General features: G+C 42.5%; 1 protein-coding gene across 2 annotated transcripts in view; it reads right to left on the reverse strand.

Annotated features, from left to right (window-relative positions):
* LOC136866449 (ATP-binding cassette sub-family C member 4) overlaps positions 1 to 18,245 on the reverse strand; it is a 431,945-nt gene that overhangs the window by 266,982 nt on the left and 146,718 nt on the right. The gene's annotated exons all lie outside the window — the stretch shown is intronic.

The following is an 18,245-nucleotide window of genomic DNA, read 5'->3' on the forward strand; positions in this document are numbered from 1 at the left end:
GGAAATTTAACGGCACTGATGCGATGACAAAAAAGGGAGTGGACAACGAGTCGAGACATGTGGTAATCAGGTTTGCATGTCATGGTTTCTATCATGCAGTCTGCACCAATAAGAGATTCCATGAATCTTATGATTCGTGTGTCTGTGAACTGTGTAGTGAGAGATGTGGAAGACACACTTGCAGTTTTGCAAAAAGAGATCAAAATAATTCTGTGACTGTTCCAAACAAATAATACATATTGTGCGCACTTCTTCTTTGTTAAAAATTTACTGCACACATTTCTTCGCTGAGTGTTAATTTCGAGTTCTTTCTTCTATTTTTATTTTTGAAGTGGTATCCCTTCATGGGCATTCGTTGTCTTCGAACAAATCTGTGTTGTGCCGACATGGTTGAAATTTAGTCGACTTGGAAAACCGTAAGTGCATCTATCTATTCTCAGTTCAGACTGTAAAATGATTGTATCCTACTGAACTTGGAACTCTCCCAACACGTTATTTCGATTGTCACAGAAAAAGGTAAATCAACGGCTGTCTAATCATTGAGAGAACAAGAACTACCTGTCTTCTCCATTTCAAGCAAAAGACTTACTAAGTCTTATCACGTTTAACGTTGAGATGTAAGGCGTGTCTTACCTTCCGCAAGGCGCCTGGAGCCAGAAAGTGGACACACCAGCCCAGGGAAATCAGTTTGGAGATGCATGCCAGCAACGGAAAAAAATGAGTACGTTAAAGTCACTCGGGTGGATAATGAAGTCAAATCGCCAGCCAATTGTTTTCTTGGCTAATTTAGTTCACTCTGCGAGATAGAAGCCAAGTATTTTCACGAGTATTTCAGTGTACCTCAAGTCCTTTCACTAGCATTCCTTGGGCCAAAATTACCGAACTAGTAGCCACGCTGCCATATTATTAGTTATTTTTTTTCAGTCTGTTGAACGCTAGTACAAATTAATGAAGCACTAATACATTCTCAAAGAAAAACTATTTTGTTAATAATAGAATGGCATGATTCGTTCTATACGAATATCCCCAGATTCTTTCAAATCACTTACTTGCTTGCGAATATATAAGGAAAAACTTGGCTAGAGCGACATCTGTTAACATTGTCACCTTACCTAGAGAGTCAGATATTCTGTGGTACCATCATATTCGTTATAAGGTTTTGTTTTTTTTTTTTTTTTTTTTAGTGTTGCTTAATACGACATAAATATAGGGTGGTCGGAAACAACGAACCTGGTATATGAGCGTTAGAGGGTTGGTCATACTGAAATATACTGTAATACGAAGAAAAGTAATTCGATATCACACGCGGTTGTAATTTTACCAGCTGCTGAAGTTAGCCAACCAGATCGCTTCGCGGGCGAATTCAAATCAATCAATCAATCAATCAATCAATCAATACTGATCTGCTTTAGGGCAGTCGCCCAAGTGGCAGATTCCCTATCTGTTGTTTTCCTAGCCTTTTCCTAAATGATTTTAAAGAAATTGGAAATTTATTGAACATCTCCCTTGGTAAGTTATTCCAATTCCTAACTCCCCTTCCTATAAATGAATATTTGCCCCAGTTTGTCCTCTTGAATTCCAACTTTATCTTCATATTGTGATCTTTCCTACTTTTATAAACGCCATTCAAACTTATTCATCTACTAATATCATTCCACGCCTGCTTTGAGGCGGCGTTACTAAATATGCACGTGACTTAAGATCGACTTGAGAGCCATGCCGAAAAATCAGTTTCAAATACAAAAACACCGTGTGTTTCAGCCGGAGTCACCGTAGGGTATTGTTGGGATATCAGAAGAATGCACATGTCAGGTGAAGCACGGGGCGAAGAAGGAGTTTTCACCAGCAGAGCCAGTGACGCAATGGTTACCATAGCAACTCCGCTACTACCCAGGCGACTTTATATTATTTTCTACTGGCAGCTCTTCGCTCTTGTCAGTTGTAATCCAGCACACTGCAAAGTGTGAATCAGTGTTTTCGTGTAGTAGATAAGAGCCAATCTGTCTGGGCAGAACAGGAAGTTCGTACTTGCAGGCCACTTTCCTCATTTTTGCATTTTTCTCATCTCTACACAGTACTTGCCATGGCGCGATCCTCCTCAGCTCGGAGCTCCGTGTTCAAGTCAAGGTTCTGTATCTTCGATTGGTGCTCTCAGGCCGGTCTTTTAAGGCACGTGCAGATCTAGCAACACCGGCTCTTAAAGCTCATTTGAATTCGCCTGCGAAGCGATCTAATTGGCTAACTTCACCAGCTGATAAAATAACAACGACGCGAGATATAATTTTTTTCCAAATTATGTATCAGTATGACCAACGGTCATGTACCTGGTTCACATTCTTTCCGATCACTCTGCATTTATCCATCAACTCGTATATAACATCATTTTAAACCTCATTTGAGCTCCGTGTGTCCAACTGTGGCTACTAGCTCTGTATTCAGAAAACAAGAGTTTGAATCCCCCGCCGGTCAGTCTTTGCCGTACAAAATTACCCTAGATTAGGGTAATCATCCTAAAAGTGACAACACTGATATGTACCGTACGCGCACCTTTTAACGATACATGGACACCCTAGTGCTGAATAGGTCGTGCTCGGGTATCTTCGAGTTTCGTATTGGCAACCTTTGAAACACAAACTACCGAGCTCGATAGCTGCAGTCGCTTAAGTGCGGCCAGTGTCCAGTATTCGGGAGATAGTAGGTTCGAATCCCACTGTCGGCAGCCCTGAAGATGTTTTTCCGTGGTTTCCCATTTTCACACCAGGCAAATGCTGGGGCTGTACCTTAATTAAGGCCACGGCCGCTTCCTTCCCAGTCCTAGCCCTTCCCCGTCCCATCGTCGCCAAAAGACATATCTGTGTCGGTGCGACGTAAAGCCAATAGCAAAAAAAAAAAAAAAAAAAAAAAAAAAAAAAAAAAAAAAAAAAAAAAAACACAAACTATGAATCGCTTATGCATCGCTGTGCGACAGCTGGGGTACACTTTACGTACGAGTACTGTTGTTGTTTACACAACAAAGCCAAACTATAGAATTCATGGTGGGAACAAGATTCACATCGAGAAATATTATATAATGTTATATAATGTGTGTATGACACAGTTGTTGGCTTAAGATAATAAAAGTTTAGAAAATTCATATCAATCGATCATATTATCGATTCAATTCAGATTTCATTCCCATTCAGTTGGCAGTGCTACCGGAACCGGGAGAGCTCCCTCCTTACGCCTCCGCACCGTACAAAGGATTATCGCTAAAAGGTGCGCGGACTATAGTCATGTTCAAGTATTCACATCTGCTACGTACTGACATTTCATGTTGAATAAACCTAAATATTCAAAACATCAGAACTTCCCGTACTGGCCTGAGTCTTCTTTCTCGTCACTTCAGGCTAGCCAAAATCGAGGAATGATATTTCCCTTCATTATTTGAGAGCCTATAAAGATGGTTTCATCCTAGTGTGTGGCCGCCTTTATTCCGGAAATCCATTTATAGAGAGGACTTTCTATGCTGTCAACTCCGTATCAGGCAAGATACAACAGGTTTTCCGGCTTCCGCAAGGTCAAGTCGTCTCCAACAAGGTCATGTCCGAGAGCGCGCTTTGGAAGAAAATAAGCAATAGCGTTCCATGTAATTCACAGCTGACGCTTTTGAAGTAAGCTGTCATTCCAGCACAAAAACTTGTTGTTTGGACGAAAATGTCCATCTGCTTTCTCTCCTTTTTTTTCTTGGTAGCCTTGCGTCGCCATGTTAAGAAAGAGACAGGACTAATCGTATATGTTATAACCCATATTCTGTATGCAACCATATTCCTTTGCTGAGATTGTTAATGAGCCATTTAGCAGGTCGACGGTTGCAAAGTACACTTTGGCCTACAACTGACAGCTCTGTACTCCGACCGACCAACCGGAGCAGGGTTGCCAACTTAGCGGATTTTCCGCTAAATTTGGCGGGAAAATATAATTTAGCGGACAGCGGAATTTTTGGCGGAATTCTAGATTTATTATAGCGGAATTTAATGTTTTATCAATTTTACGTTTTTTTAACATCTGTACTCCAGTTTGTCTACGAGCTATTCCGTATTTTTTATCAGGAGCTAGTAATCACAGGAGAAAAGCGTGTTGTTTGGATTTGATGTTATGAGATCATGGTATCATAAATTTGTAATGAGTGGGGAAAGGATACTTATCTCTTAGTTGACGAATGACGACAGATAATGAAAGTGAGAGAGTAGCATTTATATTTATGCTATGAAGGAAGACCGTTTAATGAACTGGCCTGTGTTGTGTGTGCCCTTGAGGTAGGGGATTCACCTACTTTGCACCCGGCACTAACGCCTACAAGTTTTGCTAGCTACTTTACGTCGCACCGACACAGATAAATCTTATGGCGACGATGGGAGAGGAAAAGCCTAGGAATGGGAAAGAAGCGGCCGTGGCCTTAATTAAGGTGCAGCCCCAGCATTTGCCTGATGTGAAAATGGGAAACCACGGAAAACCATCTTCAGGGCTGCCTACAGTGGGGTTCGAACCTACCATCTCCCGAATACTGGATACTGGCCGCACTTAAGCGACTGCAGCTATCGAACTCGGTCCTACAAGTTTTAGCTCGCCGGCTCGCAGGCAGGGGGGTTAATCCCATTGAAACTCACAGACCAGGTCAGTGCAGACATTTACTTTTATTATTATTATTATTATTATTATTATTGCTCATTTTTATTGCTCATTATTTGAGATCGGATTTCTTGGCGGAATTTTAGTAGTATTTAGCGGATCTTGAAAATATAAGTTGGCAACACTGCAGCCTCTACAGCCGAGAGACGGGGAGGGGCTGGTCCCCACCTTTGGCTGTCCTGAGAATGGTTTTCCGTGGTTTTCCATTCTTCTACACTAAAGCGAATGCCAGAACAGTTCTTAGTATAGGCCAAGGCCGCCCCCACCTCCGATCGTTATCATCATCATCATCATATTCTTCTTCTTCTTCATCATATTATTATTATTATTATTATTATTATTATTATTATTATTATTATTGTACCGGGCGGTACACCTCCACTCCGCTAATTTAAAATGTGCACCTGTTGAAACTCCTCTGCTGGAGGAAGTCTGAACTTTATCTACGCTATTAATTCTCTACTTTCTCAGAAGATGTCACCACGTGGAAAATTTTGAGTTTTTGAACTGTGTCATTTTTGATGTGGTTTTGTTTCACTTGAAGTAAGAAGTGTGAACTTTCTCTTCTAGAGGACACTACTGAAGATCTACAATAGTGCAATCTAGTGCGGAGTCAAAGAACTATTTTTTTTTTTTGCAGAAAATTTAATTTCAAGAGTTTGTTCTTTGTTAAAGTTCTTTCTGTCATTGTTTAAGTTGGCAATATTTACCCCTTTCTTCCCCTTGTTATGAATGTATCCAATCCCGAATTTCTTCTATTAATTTCTGACCAATCTGGTGTATCTTCCCCCAACTTGAATCTGTTGCGGGGTCCTGCCCAATAAAGAGTTTGTGGGAGGGTGTTTTCTTTCCCCTAACGCCTAGAACCTTCCGCGAGAGGATATAAACTGCTGATTTTGGGTCTCCGGGCCACTTTTGTTCCATCTTTCAGTGTGTTAAGTACATAGCAGGGGGCGGGAAGCGCCTCTTTCTTCGGCAGCGGTCAACAACAAGGTAATGGCCGATTAATAACTTCTTTCTTTGCTAGCTCAGCAGTTTAACTTTCGGGGCGGGTTCTAAGTGTTCAACCATGTAACCTTTTCCTAAAATGTAAAAACAACTGGTATCTATTCTATTTTCAAACGACATATCGGGATAGAGAGTGCTTAACCCTCTCGAGCTCCCACTCACATCGTCTTGAGGTGAACTTATTTTTCTCAACCAATTCTTCCGTAATGTAATGTAAATTGCTATTAAGTCACCTCTGTAGTATGGGATTAGCCCTTGTATTAACGGCCTAGTGCCAAGTAGGTCTTAAGCAAAGTGTATTAGGAGTGCAAATTCGCCTCCTCTCAAATTGTATTTTAGAGGTCATGTATTAACTTTCTTGTTATTTAACGGACCTCAGTAGGTTGGGTATTTTACCCCTGTGTATACGTCCTTGGAGGACAGCTTAAAAGTGGAATTTGGAGTGGCCTATGATAGGCTTGTATTTTAGGGGGAAGTTACCCTTTCTTGAAAATTGTGTTTCTGCCTCAAGGAGGCTTTTGGGTGTAATTGGAAGCAAATATTTCTGGCATGTTTGGGGGTTTTCGGCCCCTTTGTTGTATGGTGTTCATTGTAAGGTTGGGCTCATTGCTCAAGAGTTATGTTTCTGACTTTTGAAGCCCCAAATGGGGTACCTATGTAAATGTATTTTTCAATCGTGTTTCGGCTACTAAGTACCTGTTCTATTTGTTGTTACCTAATTTTGAAAAGAAAATATAACCTTGTTAAATTTTAAATTAATTTCACTTTAGTAGCTTGAGACCTATTCACCACCCAGCACCTTCTTTCATGCATAACTACCACAAAAAAACGGTAACAAGTGGTAGCAGAGCGTGGTTGAATGGGTCTCAATTTAGCCCCTTTTGACGGCTAGACATTGTTTTGATCCGAACTCTAACCATTTTCTCAGCTGCTGGAATTTTTTGACTTTTTCAAAATTGTTCTGTCACCATGCCCGGCCCTCGCGATGTTCTCCATCTTAATTATTTGCGCAAAGAGGAGTTGATCTATGAATTAACTATCAGAAATGTGCAATCTGGAGGCACGGTTGCAGTAGACACTAACAAGCTTAGAGAGTCCCTAGATTTGCCCATTTCCATCCCCAATTTGGGAGAGAAAGAAATTGATGACTCTTTTTCCACGATCGTCGAGAATATTACTGGGCTAGCTTCTGTAGTTAGTTTTTTTGATGAAAATGATCCGTCTCCTAATCAAATTAAGCGTGTGCAAGGCAGGCTATATCATTTTTCGAATAGGGTTAACGATCTGTTGTCTCTAAAACTGAATGACGTTCAGAGGAAGGAAGCTAGTACGCTCCTGGAAAATATTTCCGAATTATCTAGTAAGGTCACTCAATTGTTAACTGGGGAAGTTCCTCCCAAATCTGATCAGCCCACCATAGTGAATGTAGGTAGCGAGGAAGAACCTGCTAAGGGAGAAGTTAATAGGAAAACCATCGCTGCTCAAACTATCTCTGCCCCATTGGACAACGAGCCTGAACGCCGTGCATCGTTGAGTAACATCCGTTCTGAATTAACTTCCTTGCCATTGAAACCTTTACCTACTATGTCACCTGGGTTTAGCAGCTTGCCTCATCCATTGGCAATGTTGCTCAGAGGTATTTCTAAGTTTTCTGTTAATACCACCAGTGATGTAATTTCATTTTTAAGATTTCTAGTTGAATTTCAGGATCATGCCCTTGTGTTTTCTCTTTCTCCATGTCAAATTTTGCAAATTATTTATCCGTATGCTATTGGTATTCTCTCAGATAAAATCGTAAGAGCCATTGCCGAGCAATCATCTATTGAGGATTTCCATGCCCATTTGCTAGCTAATTTCATCCCGGCTAGGGCCAGGTCCTCCCTTATTCAGAAGTACTATTATCGTGTACAGCGCTTGGATGAAAACTTGGCTGATTTCATACAAGACATTAAGTTTTACACTAGGGTGTTTGCCCTTCATTTTCCTGAAGATCAGATTGTACAGGCTATTGTAGAAGGCATTTCACCATCTTATAGGTCATACTTGTGTTTCGCGGCGTGCCCGCAAACTTTCTCTGAACTTGAAGCGTTGGCCGTCTCAGCGGAAGGAGTTAGGTACGCCGATTCCTTGCGTGTGGCAAAAGAACCCCCTCCTTCGTTTAGTAATACTCGGCCTCCACCTCGCCGACCAGTCACACCCCGTAAATGTTATGCTTGCGGGTCGCCTGACCATCTTCGCAATAAATGTCCATTGGTCAAAAGTAGTAGGGCAAATAATGGAGCTGGTTCAGCACAAGGCTGTTTTAAATGTGGGGCCTTCTCACATATCGCCAAGAATTGCCCAAACTCGAATAGCACCCCCTCCTGCTCAACTTCTGGTGCAAATTCTACCTTTGCCAATAATAAAAAGTGACTAGTGGCTTCGGCTGAGTCAACTAATCCATCTTCCCGAGACTCAGCCCCTGGTAAACAGGTTGTAAATTCAGAGAACGATCAGCCTTCAAATTCATCTTTTGAATGCCCTAAAGAATGTCTTAGGATTGCGGCGGATACCCCCGCACCTGTTCCTTTTCTTAAGATTGAGTTAAATAACGAGCCTATAACAGCTCTCATAGATTCAGGCAGTGTTTGTTCGATTATTTCGGCTGAATGGTATTCTAAATTGAAATCGGTTTGTAAACTTCCTGACTATGTCTCTTCTCCTGTTCAATACGTATCGGCTAATTCATCTCCATTAGAAATTCTAGGTTCCCTACTGGTCAAAATTCGTATTGTTAAGTTTACATGGAAAGTTAAATTGTTTGTGGCCAAGCAATTGTCTTGCCCCATTATATTGGGAGCTGACTTTATTTCTCACACTGGTCTTGTGCTCGATCTCCAGTCTAGGTCGTGCACATTCAAATTTGCTTCTAGTTGTAAAATACCACTATTAAAGGGTAATTCTGTGTCATGTTCTTCTATTTCGCCTACCCAGGATGAGATGTTGTTAGACCTTAGACATCTACCTGAGGAGCAGGCTGATAGTATTCGCAAACTGTGTCAGTCGTTTCCCGAGGTGTTCTCTGATACTCTTGGTGTTACTGACCTTATTGAATACAAAATTGAGGTCACGGATTCGATTCCTGTCCGTTTTCCACCTTATAGGCTATCTCCACCTAAAATGAAGGCTCTGAAAGAAATTATCGATCAGATGTTGAAGGATGGTATTATTAGGCCCTCTAAGTCGGCGTATTCATCGCCTATTTTTCTAGTCCCGAAACCCCAAGGAGGCTTCAGGCCTGTCATTGATTACCGGGCTCTCAATCGGAAGGTGGTGTTGCAATCTGTGCCCCTTCCTGACCTTCATTCTTGTTTTTCATGGTTTCGTAAGGCCAAGTTCTTCACCATCTTGGACTTGAATCAGGCCTATAATCAAATTCCCCTTGCCGAAGAGTCTAAACACCTTACAGCGTTTGCCACGGACTGGAATTTATACGAATACAACCGCGTGCCTTTCGGGCTCCCCACCGGAGCAGCTGTACTCACTAGGCTACTAGATAGGGTCTTCTCCGACATCAAATTTGAGTACTTATATCACTACTTGGATGATGTCGTCGTATTTTCAGAGACTTTTGAAGAACATCTAGATCATCTGCGAGAAGTTCTCGATCGCCTTCGTAAGGCTGGGTTAACGGTTAAGTTGTCCAAGGTTGCCTTTGCTAAGCCCTCTATGTCTTTCCTAGGGCATATTGTGTCACCTGATGGTGTAGCAGTCGATCATTCTAGAACACAGGCCATCCGTGATTTTAAACCTCCCAAGGACATTAAAGGTATCGCCAGGTTCATTGGTATGGTGAATTTCTTCAGAAAGTTCATTCCTAACTTTGCTAATAGAGCGGCGCCCTTAAACCTTCTTCGTAGGAAAGGCATCAAATTCGAGTGGGGACCTTCTCAACAAGCCGCTTTTGAAGATCTGAAATTAGCTCTCTGTAATGCCCCTGTCCTTGCTATGCCTGATTTCTCAAAGAAATTCATCGTCCAAACGGACGCGTCATCGTCAGCTGTAGCCGCAGTCCTTCTTCAAGAGACTGAACTAGGGAGGCGACCCATCGCCTATGCATCTAGGACTCTATCGGCTCAAGAAGCCAAGTATTCCATCTATGAGCTCGAAGGGTTGGCAGTCTTATTTGCCTTAGAAAAGTTCCGTCTCTATCTGGAACATGTCAAATTCGACCTGGAGACAGATAATCAAGCCCTAAGCTGGGTCTTAGGTAGGCCGCGTCGTACTGGTCGTATAGCCCGGTGGGCCATCCGTATTTCTGCCTTCCAATTTGATGTCAGGCATATCAGAGGTACCGAAAATGTTGTTGCTGATGGACTCAGCCGTATGTTTTCTAACGACGTCGAGACCCAGGAACCGGTCGACAGTTCATCACCTCCCGAGTCCATACTATCTGGTGTTAATGCCATCTTAACAGATGCTCCCATGCTTTTTAGGGATATTGAGAAATACCAACGTGAAGATCCGACGCTCGCTCCGATAATGGAAACCCTTTCTTCTGGGGAACATGTTGTCCCTTATGTTCTGAGGAATGGTGTTTTATGTTGCCCTTCGAGGCATGACAAGATGATGAAGGTTATCGTTCCAGCTGTTCTTGTGCCTATGATCTTCAAGTACTATCATGAGACCCCATTAGGGGGGCATCTTGGAATCTTTAAAACTCGTGAAAAGATTCGTGAAATGTTCATCTGGAAAGGTATGGACGGTGAAATCCGTGAACTAGTAAAGGCTTGTAAATCCTGTTTGATTAGTAAACCCACCATGTCCACCAAGGTAGGCCTTTTGTCTTCGCATCAAGCATCGCGCCCCATGGAACGCCTGTATATTGATTATGTAGGACCCTTCCCCCAGTCAAAGGGTAATGCCAACAAGTTCATCCTTGTATGTGTAGATGGTTTTACCAGATTTTCCTGGTTATTTCCGACTAAGCTGGCTACCGCTCAGTCTACCATTACTTGCTTAAATTCTATTTTTGCTTCTTTTGGTCCGTGCCAATATATTGTATCTGATAATGCTAAGGCTTTTACATCTAACTTATTTCGTAAATTCTGTTTTGACTTATCCATCTCTCATGTAACTACTTCTGCTTATTACCCTCAACCATCTCTGGCTGAACGGGTTAATCGTAATCTCAGGTCCGCACTGATTGCCTATCATCATGATGATTATTCCAGGTGGGACACGTCCCTGCATTGGTTAGCTTTTGCTTTGAATTCGGCGGTTCATGAATCACATAAATTCACTCCAGCTTCTTTGATGTTCAAGTTTGTTCCCAACTCGCCGCTCTCTAACCTCTGGTCTCTGAGTGACATTCTACCCGAGACAATAGATCCGGATAATATTAAAGATCTTTGGAAGAAGGCTAAAGCCAATCTTAAGGTATCTCATGAAAAGGTCAGGGAAAGGTATGATCGTGGACGGAGACCCACCACTTTGAATGTAGGTGACCAGGTAATGGTCAAGAATTTTGTTCCCGCGGGCAAGCTTGCTCCCAGATTTCATGGGCCATGCATTATTCTTGATTTCCTTACGCCAGTTACGTTGTTAGTAAGCAATCCAGCCACCGAGAGGATATTTAGGGTTCACCTGACACAGGTGAAACCAGTGTAAATTTTGTGTCAACTTGCTTCATATAATTTGGAAGGAATATGAAGGTTATATTTTTTTTTGAGTTCAACTTTTAAGGCTTTCTGCCCCTTCTATAATATTTTGGTCTTATATGTAAGCCTCGTGTAAAACCTTCCCCGATCCGTTAAACTGCCATTCTGTCCTTGCCTCGGCCATTACCACGCTCCCGTCTCCTGCTTCAATACACACTGTGGCTTGATTTGAGTAAATGCCATGGATATCTGCACGCCGCTGACCTCTCAACCTCCTCACCAAGCCTGTGCCCTTAAAAAAAAAAAGATGATGGTCCAACACAATTCTGCCGCCAAGCTTTAATGTTTCAGTGCCCCCGCAGCCGCGCGGCGCCGTGCAGCAACTGGAGCAGAGGACGGGCCCCCTCGGCCCCAGCGAGGACGACGTGTGCACGGCGAGCCGGAGCTCTCCTCCCGGCCAAGGCTGATGTGCGGCGCACGACCTGCTACTTGCCCGCAGCCTGTATATGTTCACCGCCGGCGCGGCGTGCTTCAACACCTCTGCTCCCCTCATAGTGCGGGCGAGCGGTATCTCAGGGTACTTGAGGGGTCCGAGCGGCCTCCTTTGGACGCAAGCCGCAACGGCCGGTCTGGCCATCCAACTTAGCCTACATCAACTACATGGACAGTTACTATAAGTAATGACTACACTTGGGAATTTAACTGCAATATTTGGTGGACTATGCAAAATTTTTCATCACTTTTAAGTATTAAAAGTTTATCCTCAGAATTCTACTACTACAAACAGAAAGACTTTACTTCACTTGCAACAACGAAATTTTGAAACTGAAACAAACTAAATTTAGAAAATCTCATAAATGCTTCTGCAATCTATCTTCATATTCACATCATAACTTGGAACTTGTTTCAAACTGACTTCATGTGTCATCCCTGGAGGAACATTTGGGGGGGGAGGTCTGTACCGGGCGGTACACCTCCACTCCGCTAATTTAAAATGTGCGCCTGTTGAAACTCCTCTGCTGGAGGAAGTCTGAACTTTATCTACGCTATTAATTCTCTACTTTCTCAGAAGATGTCACCACGTGGAAAATTTTGAGTTTTTGAACTGTGTCATTTTTGATGTGGTTTTGTTTCACTTGAAGTAAGAAGTGTGAACTTTCTCTTCTAGAGGACACTACTGAAGATCTACAATAGTGCAATCTAGTGCGGAGTCAAAGAACTATTTTTTTTTGCAGAAAATTTAATTTCAAGAGTTTGTTCTTTGTTAAAGTTCTTTCTGTCATTGTTTAAGTTGGCAATATTTACCCCTTTCTTCCCCTTGTTATGAATGTATCCAATCCCGAATTTCTTCTATTAATTTCTGACCAATCTGGTGTATCTTCCCCCAACTTGAATCTGTTGCGGGGTCCTACCCAATAAAGAGTTTGTGGGAGGGTGTTTTCTTTCCCCTAACGCCTTGAACCTTCCGCGAGAGGATATAAACTGCTGATTTTGGGTCTCCGGGCCACTTTTGTTCCATCTTTCAGTGTGTTAAGTACATAGCAGGGGGCGGGAAGCGCCTCTTTCTTCGGCAGCGGTCAACAACAAGGTAATGGCCGATTAATAACTTCTTTCTTTGCTAGCTCAGCAGTTTAACTTTCGGGGCGGGTTCTAAGTGTTCAACCATGTAACCTTTTCCTAAAATGTAAAAACAACTGGTATCTATTCTATTTTCAAACGACATATCGGGATAGAGAGTGCTTAACCCTCTCGAGCTCCCACTCACATCGTCTTGAGGTGAACTTATTTTTCTCAACCAATTCTTCCGTAATGTAATGTAAATTGCTATTAAGTCACCTCTGTAGTATGGGATTAGCCCTTGTATTAACGGCCTAGTGCCAAGTAGGTCTTAAGCAAAGTGTATTAGGAGTGCAAATTCGCCTCCTCTCAAATTGTATTTTAGAGGTCATGTATTAACTTTCTTGTTATTTAACGGACCTCAGTAGGTTGGGTATTTTACCCCTGTGTATACGTCCTTGGAGGACAGCTTAAAAGTGGAGTTTGGAGTGGCCTATGATAGGCTTGTATTTTAGGGGGAAGTTACCCTTTCTTGAAAATTGTGTTTCTGCCTCAAGGAGGCTTTTGGGTGTAATTGGAAGCAAATATTTCTGGCATGTTTGGGGGTTTTCGGCCCCTTTGTTGTATGGTGTTCATTGTAAGGTTGGGCTCATTGCTCAAGAGTTATGTTTCTGACGTTTGAAGCCCCAAATGGGGTACCTATGTAAATGTATTTTTCAATCGTGTTTCGGCTACTAAGTACCTGTTCTATTTGTTGTTACCTAATTTTGAAAAGAAAATATAACCTTGTTAAATTTTAAATTAATTTCACTTTAGTAGCTTGAGACCTATTCACCACCCAGCACCTTCTTTCATGCATAACTACCACAAAAAAACGGTAACAATTATTATTATTATTATTATTATTATTATTATTATTATTATTATTATTATTATTATTATTATATTCTCCCAGAAGGTCGGCTGCCATCATATAGATTCTTGCCTTAGATCAGCGCCTCTCAAACGCCCAAAATCTCACGCGTGCAAACTGCGGCGCAGAGTTCCTGTGCACAGTGCGTCAGGCCCACTCGGCTCGGCTCGGACCAACGTTTCGTCTCTGGGCTACTCGGCTAAGCTCGGCTCAACTCGGCTCGGATCTGGAGCGCTACGGAGCAAGTGAGAAAGAGGGAGACTGTTGCTCCAAATCGAGGATTGGGGGTCTGCACTCTGGTCAACCAATCGAAGTCGTCTTTTGCACCTTGAGAGGTCCTGCCTTAGATGATGCAGCGCGAAACAGCTCAATAGAGGAACAGCTGAATCAAGTTTTCAGATTTTCAATCCAAGAAATGCGTCTTCTTCCTGGTCTTAATAAAAAGCAGGAATCATTTTATGGAATTCAAACAAAGTAGCTAGAGGACAATGCTTGCTTACGTTTCCTGATATACTAATTGATTTCTAATCTATTAATATCAGGTAGATCTCTTGTGTGTTATCGTGTCTACTGTTTTAAATCAGCAATTTCCTCAGTCTCTCTACCTGTCCTATAACGAAAAACATCTCTTGTCCTTAGGACATTTTTGTCAATGGATTTAAAAAATTTTCATAACAAGTATTATAAGGACTGATATTGAATCAGTTATGTGATGCTATATGTCGTCATTAACACTGTATTTTGTCCATCTCAGTTGTGTAACGGTTAGCGCTATTAGCTATCATCCTCATAACGCCCGGGTTCGATTCCCAGTAGTGCCAGAAATGTAACGAGGGCTGGTATGTAGTTGAAAGGTACATGCAGCTCACATCTATTACAGATGTGCTTGAAAAAGACGAATTTGCTCATAGTCCAGTCCATAGAGACCTAGAAATATTCATGGCAGTTGTGGAAGCTGGTTTACGTCATGTTTCTTGGGTCGCAGAATCCGAATTTTTAATTTGCCACCGAAAGAGACTTGAGCAAAAACCTAGGCTGTTTACTATTAAATCCTCTTTCACTGCCTTGTAAAATTACTGTACGCATGCATTTTTTTTTATTTTTTTTTTGCGTAAATTTCTAACTTTCAATTCACCCGAGCTGGGAAACAACCCCCAGTTTGTAAGGTTTTAAAAAATTGGAGTACTCCCCCGATTCGTCTTCTCATGTCCTTTTTTTTTTTTAGGATGAGGCAGGGGGTCGGGGAATTCCAGATGATGAAATGTAAAATGATGGAGGGGGAGGGGGAGAGGAGGATAGTTTTAACGTGAAAGGTGGAGTGGTGGCGACGGGACAGCGAACGTAAACGACAGGAGTGAGCAGGTGGGCAGAGTTGCGTAACTTGGCGCATGCAGCCGCAGCCGCGTCGCGCCGAGGCTCATATTCCGAGGCACGCATGTCCTCAACCCTCGTTCCTCGTACATCAAATTATCATAGGACCTTTGTTGTTGCGAATTTAGTCTATTTGCCTTATTTCTAGGTATTATTTCCCAAATATACCGGTACATACAAAGACGGTTTTTGCTTTTGCTTGACGTCGAAAATTGGAAAGAATGCGTTTTTAAATCTACATAACTGGGGATTTTTTCAAACTTTTGGGGGTTTGCGAGGGGGAATTTATAGTGGGAAGTTAAACATTTGGATTCAGCGCCCAAAAAACAAAGTATAATTTACAGAACTACCACAATTTTTAGGTAAAATCCCCTACTACCTGGGTTACTACTTTGCACAGCTGCTCGGTTGAGAGGGCCCTGGGTTCGATTCCCGGCCGAGTTGAGTATTTTTAACTTCCACTGGTTATTTCCTATAGCTCGAGGACTAAGTGTTTGTACCATCTTAAACATCAGATTTCCTCCTGGGTAGGGCCCCATTCTCGCAGATACGCGGGTCCCTCAAGGGCTTTACTCGGAAGGACCTGCACCAGGCCCCTCCGAAGGCCATGCGCTATTATAATATTCAGAATACTAAATAGCACTATGTACAAGACCCAAAATTCAGTTATTTTTCACAAGTGTTTCATTCTATCGCTTGAATTATATTGGGCTGGAAAGAGTTAAATTGTAACACAATTTGCCGATAATAATAATAATAATAATAATAATAATAATAATAATAATAATAATAATAATAATAATAGTCTAGTGATCGTGTGTCCTCAAGCTACCGTATGCACGCATTTTTAGGGGCCTTGTGAGGAGTGGGAAGATAAGAAGGGATAGGCAAGGAAGAGGGAAGGAAGCGGCCGTGGCCTTAAGTTAGGTACCATCCCGGCATTTGCCTGGAGGAGAAGTGGGAAACCACGGAAAACCACTTCGAGGATAGCTGAGGCGGGAGTCGAATCCCCCTCTACTTACTTGACCTCCCGAGGCTGAGTGGACCCCGTTCCTAACCTCGTACAACTTTTCAAATTTAGTGGCAGAGTCGGGAATCGAACCCGTGTATCCGGGGGTTGGCAGCTAATCACACTGGCCGCTACACCGCAGAGGCGGAAATAAATAAATAAATAAATAAATAAATAAATAAATAAATAAATAAATAAATAAATAAATAAATAAATAATTCGTAAGTCTGCTTTCCCGACTGAAGGTATATGTCGAGACAGTCCAATACTGAAATCTCCGAGTGTCTCTCAGAAGTCCGAGCCCATCCAATGAACCTGCCCGAGCAGGTTGCACATCCTGGACACCACTCTCCCTACTCCGCAGCAAACGTGAAGGGGAGACAAATGCGTAGCTCCTACCACTCGCGCTGCGGTTACACCTTATGACGCAATCGCAGTTTTTTAGGGTTAGATAATCGATTTGTACGTTTAAGAAGCGAAGCAACCAAGGAACTACACTTCTGTTAATTAAAACTCCGAGAGAAGGTACAACTCACGAAACAGCTCTTACACTGCAGTTCTTAACCATAATAAACCAGAAGGCAAGTTCGATCTTCACAAAGCAATCGTCGTCTTAAATTTGGAAGCGAGATCTTAATTGTCTACCGTTCTGATCTGGAGGTTAACACTGTAGCATTCTGTTAGCTGACTCTGGTTCGATTCCCGTCTCAGACACTACTTTCAAGACCCGTTAGAGGGGCAGCAGCGGAGTTCACTAAAAGTCACGGGTAACAACTGTGTTAAAAATCCTAATCGAAGGGTTGTCCGCCATTTCACGCATCAAATCCAGGTAAATGCCTGCAAATAACAATAGGGACACAGGTTTTCTGACCAATCCAAGTCCTATTCAAAACACACACATACATACATACTATATCGACACAGGCTGTCAGAAAAGCTGTATTTTAGTGGGAGTGATTAAGCACAGGGGCTTAACTTCAGGATTTCCAAATAGATGTGAGAGGCTCGAATACGTATGGATCGCGGGTTGGAATTTTCACCTGAGAAGTCATGTGGTGTTACGAAGAGCGTCTCTAGAGGAGAGAGGGAGAAGTGGAGCGGGATGCAGACAGCAATTCCAGATTAAAATAATCATAGTTCATGAACTGTCTGCACTAGGACCCTGCAACAATAATCTTCTACAGAAACTTATGAGCTCGAAAACCACTTTCCGTGAACTATTACTATTGGAATCGATGTATGGACTACGTATGTGATGCCTTGTATACGTACATCCATTCTGATAAAACGGCGTACCGAGTGAGTTGGCCGTGCGGTAGGGGAGCGCAGCTGTGAGCTTGCATGTGGGAGGTAGTGGGTTCGAACCCCACTGTCGGTAGCCCTAAAGAGGGCTTATCGTGGTTTCCCATTTTCACATCAGGCAATGGCCGCTTCCTTCCCATACCTAGCCATTAAGACCTACCTGTGTCGGTGCGATGTAAAGCCAATTGTAAGAAAACTGCATATAAATATTGCAGACCTTGTTTCGGACTTATTCGCAGTGGCAGTTTTGGATGATTCACCATACATTTTACTCCAAAAGACCACACGAAGTTTGCCGCTAATTCTTCCGTACAAATAACCGCCATCCGCCTCTGTGGTGTAGTGGTTAGTGTCTCACGCTCCAGGACACTGCCTTGAGGTGAGAGAGGTGGGATCCCTCGCTGAGCCCGGGGGGAAAACCAACCCTGGACCCGAATGAATGAATGAATGTATGAATGAATGAACGAATGAAATAAATAAATAAATAAATAAATAAATAAATAAATAAATAAATAAATTTAAATAATTTAGCTGCCACCCGCGGAGGTTCGTGTTCAACCCCCGGCTCTACCACGAAATTTGAGAAGTAGTACGAGGAATGGAATGGAAATTGGGTCCAATCAGCCTCGGGAAGACAAAAGGATAAAGAGTGCTTCGATTCCCACTTCATCCATCCTCGAAGTGGTGTTCTGTGGTTTCCCACTTCTCCAGGCAAATGCTGGGATGGTAGGCTACGTAACTTAAGGCCAAGGCTGCTTCCTTCACTCTTCCTTTCCAA

The sequence above is a fragment of the Anabrus simplex genome, chromosome 3 (genome assembly GCF_040414725.1).
Source record: "Anabrus simplex isolate iqAnaSimp1 chromosome 3, ASM4041472v1, whole genome shotgun sequence".
Classification (NCBI taxonomy): Eukaryota; Metazoa; Arthropoda; class Insecta; order Orthoptera; family Tettigoniidae; genus Anabrus; species Anabrus simplex.